The following is an 8,311-nucleotide window of genomic DNA, read 5'->3' as shown; positions in this document are numbered from 1 at the left end:
CCTGCTAGACGTTTGCAAATTGGAAGAACAAAAATGAGTACACATAAAACCATGAAACAGTGCTTAGTTGCATGTTATAAAATAACAATCTCCATTTTTAAAGTAAATAATTTATTGGAACTTTTTAAAAACATTGATGTCTATGTCCAATGACTCCTGTTGCCAGAGAACCCTCATCTGTCATATCTAGTCGGTTACCAAATGTTTTATATCTCATTTACACCCCTCTTCTCTTCTCCTTCTCCATTGCTATGCCCCTCCTTTTTTGCAGGGCAATGAGGGTTAAGTGACTTACCCAGGGTCACACAGCTAATAAATGTCAAGTGTCTGAGACCAGATTTGAACTCAGGTCCTCCTGAATTCAGGGCTGGTGCCTTATCCACTGTGCCACCTAGCTGCCCCTGCTATGTCCTTTTGCATGAGGTCTTATTACCCATAGCCCAGACTATTCCAATAGTTGCCCATGGTATTTTACCATCTCCACTCTCTTTTTTTTTCTAAACCACCTTTCACAGATGGCCAGGCTAGTCTCCCTTAAGCATTCCATAGCTCTGTTCCAAATCTTGTAATTGCTCCCCATTGGCTATGAAAAGTTCAAACTCTTATGCCTGGATTCAAAGGCCTACCTGAGCTGGCTATGCCTTGTTTTTACAGTCTTATCTTATAACATTCCTCTCCACCCACTTCACACTCCAGCCAAATTAGACAACTCTGTTCCTGAATATTTGATGTGCTGTTTCCGGCACCTGAAAATGTCCTTTTCCATTTTTGCCTATTGAATTCCTACCTATCCTTTCAGTCTCAATTCAAATGCCTCTTCCTCCAAGAAGTCTTCCTCTCCCACATCCCTGAACCACACATAGCTCGTTGCTTATACTTATCTCTTGCACTTAACTTTTTTTTTGGTGTTATATTTATTTGTGTATGTGACTTGTCCCCCTGTTAGACTGTTAGCTCTGGGAGGGTAGGAACTATGTCTTATCTAAATTTCCTTATCATTCCCAGTGCCTTGCTCAGCATAGAAGTGCTTAATAAATGTTGATTTAGACACCATGCTCTATTATTCCCAGCTTAAAAGCAAAACCTAAAGGGGAAAAAAAAAAAAGAGTATAGGCCTAGCCACAAGAAAATGGAGAGATTCTAGATATTTTCTCCCTGTGTCCAGAAATGTATATTTCTTGACTGGGAAGGACAAATCCCAGAGCATGGCTGGCTTGCAATGCTCATTACACCTGGGAGACCCTGACCTAGGGCTGTGGATGATCTCAGAATAATGGGAGACCTGCCGGTGAGATCTCAGCCTTCAGTGCATGCCTAGTGTTCCCTGCTGGTTTCAGTCTGACATGTGGAACTTTGGGGAGCTTTCTTCTAGCCATTAGTGACTGAGAGGTTGGTTTTGGGAGGTGATGAGTTTTTTGGTTGGTTTCTGAGCTGGAAGGACTGATGATACAGTAAGGACTATATTTTCATATAAAAGGATTGCTATATCTCCCCCTCCCCTTGTTTTGTATTTCTTTCTTCCCTGGAAGCTTTTGAATGAGTGAAAAGGACTGCTGTGAGCCATCAAGGAGAGGAAAAGGAGGCTGTCCTACTTCCTACGGTGTCACCATGTGTCCCTCAATGCACTGAGGCTTCCTCTCTCTCTCTCTTTCTCTCTCTCTCTCTGAATCCTTTCTTGATCTTGGTGAATGAGTACTGTAGAAGACCCTCAGACCACCAGTGAGACCGGGTTGGGAGGGGGTCTATCAGACCCACCAGAGAGGTCCTGACAATGGCTGATAGCAGCATCCCAGTCTAGTGAGGAGCCATCCAGGAAGCTGAGCAGACTGGGGACCTATTGTGCCCTTCAAGGATCCAGTCTAAAACTTGGCTCTGAGATAAACTTAGTGGGGACTCCAAAGAGAGAGAAAAGGACTATCAGGATGCAGTAATCTTGAAATAACCCTTGGTCCTACATGCTCTCTACATTTAAGATGACCTAATATGATATTTGACTTTGAGCCACTCTCTTTGGGGACTCTATGTATACATAAGGGAGAGCACAATATCAATTTAGAGGATGTTTCTGTAACTTCTGTCCTTGCTATACATTTTCAGTAAATGTTCTAGGTGGCGCAGTGTATAAAGCACTGGCCCTGAATTCAGGAGGACCTGAGTTCAAATCCGACCTCAGACACTTGACAGTTGCTAGCTGTGTGTCCCTGGGCAAGTCATTTAACCCTCATTGCCCCACCAAAAAAAAAAAAAGAATATTAACACCAACTGTTTAATAATAAGTATGGGGGAGTACACTGGAGAGGGGCTTATGAGTGATAGTCATGGAAATGGAAGCCCACAGGTTTATCCCTAAAACCTAGAGAAAAGATATGGACTTTCTTGGGACTTTTCCCACCATTTGAAGTAGGGATTGGAGAGTGAGCCTGGAGTGGATACCACATCAGTTTACCATGCCTGGCAAATGTCTAACCCATCCTCTCTATTTTTTGACCAATCCTGCTCCTAAGACTCCAGCGCTAAAAGTCAACTCAAGAACTCAGCAATGGAGCACAGATTAGGCTGGGAGGTAGCAAACAGACCAAACTGGATAAGGTTACCAGAAGAACTTTACACCTGCCACTTTGGGGAGACCATTAAAAATATTGAATTTGAAAGCCAAAAGATTTGCATTGAAATTGTGGCTCCTCTATCTTCAATTTTTGCAATGGAAAATAGGAACATGAGATTATAAAACAAAAACTGAGATACAATACAGTTCTACCTCAGTCATCTAACCTTTATAGGCCTCAATTTTCTCATCTGTAAAGAGGGGAAAGTAATATTTCTATAACCTCTCAGAGTTATTGTGTGGAAAGTGCTTCTTAAATCCTATATTGTATATGATTATTATCCATTGACTGCCTGTGTGGCTGGTCCTCCCTTTGTCTTATAAACAAAGAACCAAAAATACTCCCAAGGTTTTAGGGAAATAATTAGGAAACTTAAGAATTAAGAAATTAAGGCACTTAAGAAACTCTGGATGTGAGAATTCATTCATAAATTCCTTCCTTCCTTCCTTCCTTCATTATACTAGATAGATTTAGGTTGGACTTGTTGTAGACAGAAAGTAGGCCTAGCTGTTATCCTAATTAATTTTAGTCTTTGCGGTCTTCCTACCATTTCAAAGGCTGCTATTTGGACAGATATTTATTAGATACCTTCCACATGCCTAGCATTGTGCTGGGAGTACAAATAGAAAATAAATCTAGTCTCTGCCCTGAAGAAGCTTACAATAGAGTTCGGTTGGGGTAGGGCAAGATGAGACATATACACTATCTAATTATGATCCAAGACAGAATATACTCCATGTAAAAGAGAGATAAAAGCAAAGTGTCATGTGAAATCTAAGGAGGAAGAGATCACTTTTAGTTAGCCTGGGCCACCTTTAGGGAGGAGAACCTCGTCAGGCACGCGCCCCGGCTCGCAGTTAGCAGCACGTGCCTTTTAGTTAGCCGGGGCCGCGTCCAACTTCAGTCAGCGTCTGTCTGTGTGTCGAAGGAAAGACCCTGACTGGAGTTGGACTCGGCCCGGCTCCCCGTTAGCAGCACGTGCCTGACGAGGTTCTCCTCCCTAAAGGTGGCCTTGGGCTTTTGGTGAGTTTTATACGGAATATAGACTAAGCTTAGACTTAAGACTATTTGTTTTGTATTTCTACTTTCCTATCCCTCTAATCAACATCACCTGGTAACTACCACACAATAAAAGCTCTAACTAGAGACCAGAAGCTTCTTCCATTTACTAGTCTGGGAGATAAATTAAGGGAAAGGTTAAAGAGGGGAAATTAATGTTCTAGTATCCAATTTTAAATCTCACATATGCATTATCCCATTTGAGTTTCACAACAGCCCTAGGAGGCAAGAGGGAAACTGAGGCTCAAACAGGTGAAGGGATTTGCCCAGGTTCACCCAGGCTAGTTTGTATTAGAGACAGAATTTGAACCTAGGTATTTCTGACTTCCATTGCACCACTCTATCCACTAAGTCATGCTGCTGTTGGTGAGACGAAGGGTACAGGTTAGGACCACTCAAGAAAGTGAACTGGTCCATGCAGAGCTCAAATTTATAATCTTGGCTTTATCAGTAATACACTCTTTTTTTTTTTCTTGGTGAGGCAATTGGGGTTAAGTGACTTGCCCAGGGTCACACAGCTAGTAAGTGTCAAGTGTCTGAGGCCAGATTTGAACTCAGGTCCTCTTGAAGCTAGGGCCAGTGCTCCACCCACTGTGCCACCTATCTGCCCTTTTCATTTTTTTAAACTAATTTTTTTTAGTAATACAATCAAAATAACTAAGCTACCCCTCCCCCCACAGGCTGTAAGTAAAGCAATAGATGCAAAGTGCTTTGCAAACCTTATAATGCTATCTAAATGTTAGCTGTGGTTATTCTTCAAGGGAAGAAATCCTTCTGGTTTCTTTAGAATTCGTCCATACCAAGCATCCTAGCCCTTGGTGATCTCTCTAATGGTTTCGTGTAGGATCATGGGATTTAGAGCTGGGAGAGACCCTCAAGATTATAAAAATACTCACATTTCTTTAGCACTTTACAATGGCCCTGGAGGTAGGGAATGCACTGTCATCATTTCATAAATGAGGAAACTCAGAAAGCCCAAGGTCACCCAGGGCCCGGAATTAACCCAGGTCTCCAGTGTTCTTTCCATGACAGCATCCTGCCTCTGGGCATTTGTATGAGCCCCTAGGGAACTGAAGTCAAGGCCTCTTCCTCTCAGAGCCTAGATTTAGGCTTGGCATCTACTTGTTGATAATGGATTAAATAACAATAGCTAACATTTAGATAGCCCTGTAAGCCCCCCCCCCCCCCATTCTCTCTCTCTCTCTCCTAAGCTCTCTGGATGTTGTCCAGACTCCCTGCTGGCCTCTCCTATCCTTAAAGAACATTTTGTTTTCCATCTATTTAATGCTATGCAGGTGGCTTATGTATTTCTTTAAGAGACTGTAAGTTTTATGAAGTCAGGGACCAGTGTCTAAGCTAAATTGTGCATGTTTCACAAATCTCAGTGTAGTACTCTACCAACTGTGGGTTCTTTAGAATATGAGGTCTGAGAACAATTAGGGGACAAAGATTTACGGGTAATGAAATTTTAGCTTAGTGATAAAATTGGCTTTTTCTGGCCTTTTTTTTGGGGGGGGGAAGAAATAATAACAGGACTCACCTCTGAAAGGGGCTCCCATTAGTGGCAGGTTGAGGGGTCACCTGTCAAAGTTGGTAGAATATAACAGGGGTTTAAATTTTTTTTTGTATTTTATTTTCCCCTAATTACATGTGAAAACAATTTTTTAACATTCATTTTTCTTTTCTTTCTTTCCTTCTTTCTTTCTTTCTTTCTTTCCTTCTTTCCTTCTTTCCTTTTCCTTCTTTCCTTCTTTCCTTCTTTCATTCTTTCTTTCTTTCTTTCTTTCTTTCTTTCTTTCTTTCTTTCTTTCTTTCTTTCTTTCTTTCTTTCTTTCTTTCTTTCTTTCTTTCTTTCTTTCTTTCTTTCTTTCTTTCTTTCTTTCTTTCTTTCTTTCTTTCTTTTTTGGTGAGGCAATTGGGGTTAAGTGACTTGCCCAGGGTCACACAGCCAGTAAGTGTAAAGTGTCTGAGGCTGGATTTGAACTCAGGTCCTCCTGACTCCACGGCCAGTGCTCTATTCATTGTGCCATCTAGCTGCCCCCTTAACATCCATTTTTAAAACTTTGAGTTCCAGATTCTCTCCCTTCTTCCCCTGTACCCCCATTGAGAAGGCAAGCAATTCAATATAGGTTAGATATAGGTTATACATATATAGTCATACAAAACATTGCCTTATTAGTCATGTAGAACAGGGGTTCTTAACCATTTCTATGTCATGGACCCCTTTGGTAGTATAGGAAGTCTAGAGACCCCTTCTCAGAATCATGTTTTTAAATAATTGAAGAAAATGATCAATTTCAGTTCCCACCCAAGTTCCCATAGACCTCCCCTCCCCAAATATATATATATATATGCATGCATACACACGCATATATATCTATATGTATATGTGTATATGTGTCTCTATATATGCATATATAAATGTGTGTGTGTTTGTGTATATATATGTTGACAGAGAAAAAGGGGGAGAGAGACAGACAGACAGAGACAGGGACAGAGATAGAGACAGAAACAGAAAGATAGAGAGACAGAGAGACAGATTGACAGAGAGAACCATTAGCATCTTGGTTAAGAACCCCTGAAGAGTGTGAGGTAAGGAACCCTGAAGGGGAAGTCCCAATCAAGAAAGATTAATTTGGAGCAAGGAGACTCTCTTTGAAATTTAACCCTCCCCCCAACCTTCTTTTGCCACCCCACCCCACCCCCCACTCCTACCCCCTGCAGAGTTAATGCACTTCATTGTGAATTCAACTCATTTGTTTCCTCCTCCAGCCTGATTGAGATCAGCCCAGGCTCTAGATCTGACTAAAGCATTGAAGAGGAAGAGATTTGAGCATGGATAGGGGAAGCAGACAAACACTGGACACCCAGGGGGCAATGAGCAAAGGGCAGCATGAGGCAGGAAGACACCCCAGGTGGGCAGAGTCTACATTGTAGACTACAGTTGAAAGTATGTTTTTGATTCACAGGGTTCAAACAGCTAAGCAATCAGATTTTTCTTTTCATAAATTCTTTTTTTAAACAAGCAGTTTGGATTTAAATAGCTAGTATTTCTATATCCCTTTGAGATTTTCTGAAGTGTTTATTTTACAGATGAAGAAACTAAGACTGAGAGTTATGTGACTGGCCCAGGGCCACACAGTTAAGTAAGTGTTTAGGGAGGTCACAGACTCAGACACTTGAACTCTGGTCTCTCCACTGGGCAAATAGGCTTCGGTCATATTACTAAGAGCTTTAAATGGAAAAGACTTGGTGTGGGAGCCTAGAGACAAGTGGGAGCCAACAGACTTTTTACATGGTCAGAACTTTGCATTAGGAAGATCTTTATAAAGTGCCTAGCACAGTGCCTGATACATTGTTGTTGCTGTCTATCAATTGTTTCAGTTGTGTCCAACTCTTTATGATCCATTTGGGGTTTTCTTGGCAAAGATACTGGGGTTGTTTGCCATTTCCTCCTCCAGCTCATTTTACAGATGAGGAAACAGGCAAATACAGTTAAGTGAGTTGCCCAGGGTCACACAGCTAGTAAGTGTCCAAGTTCAAATAAGTCTTCCTGACTCCAGGCCTGGCCCTCTATTCACTCCAACACCAACCTGCCCAAGCTGGTACATAGTATGTACTTAAAAATACTTGTTTCTTCCCCCTCTTCCTTATAAGAAACTGCAAAATTAAGGAGCCTGGTGAATTCTGTAATATGTGTGTTGGGTTAGAGATTCCTTTGAGATCCAGTTCAAAATATCCAACAGGTTGTTGGTAATATGAGATTGGAGATCAGGAGAGACATTCAAGATGGATATATTGATCTGGAAGTCATCTGCATAGAGATAATAACTGAGTCTATGGGAACTGATGAGATCACGGAGGTAGAGATGTAGAGAGAAGGCCCTTCATAGAGTCTTGGAGAACAATGCACAGTTGGGATTAGAAACATGGAGGATGAAACACAACAAAGCTATTTATTTATCTCCAATTTTTTCCTGTACATTATCTTATTTGTTTCTAGTTATTTTCATGTTGCCTGTGAGCTCCTGGAGAATAGGGACTGTCAACCTTTCTTCATATCCCTAGTGCTTAGCACTGTGCCTGGCACCTAGTAGGTGCTTAATAAATGCTTCTTGATTGCTGGAAAACAGTGTCAAACATTGTGTGGATCTCCTATGGATGTATCCTGGATAATGTGGTGATATTAATGAAACGAAGACATCTTGTGACAAGTGCCACATGGAGCCCTTTTGGTTAGTGACTTTGAAAATTTCTGTGGTTGCCTCCATTTCACAAGAAGCAAAACAGGGCAAACCTCTTTTGTTCATGCTATCCACCCGGCTTCCTGTACAGTGTTTCCTGGAAAGAGGCTCAGAAAGCATTTCTGAGGCCAGATTTCAGATAGTTCTGAAATCCCATCCTTCCTGAAGGCAGGGGCATGAACTAGATGACCCCTTGAAATCTTTTGTAACACAGTGATCCTAGGCTTGGATAGCTTTGGTTTGTCACAAACCACATTATAGAACTTGGTCCATAATAGTGATGCTATTTCAAATGGGTTAGTTTCAAAATATTTCCATCATTCGATCCTAGAGGGACTCTGTTTTACCTGTAATTAGAGTAGTAAGCATGGTGTCATTCACTCTGAATAAGGGCCAGGCCTG

This window comes from Dromiciops gliroides, chromosome 6 (assembly GCF_019393635.1).
Source record: "Dromiciops gliroides isolate mDroGli1 chromosome 6, mDroGli1.pri, whole genome shotgun sequence".
Taxonomy (NCBI): domain Eukaryota; kingdom Metazoa; phylum Chordata; class Mammalia; order Microbiotheria; family Microbiotheriidae; genus Dromiciops; species Dromiciops gliroides.
This window is presented reverse-complemented; position numbering follows the sequence as displayed.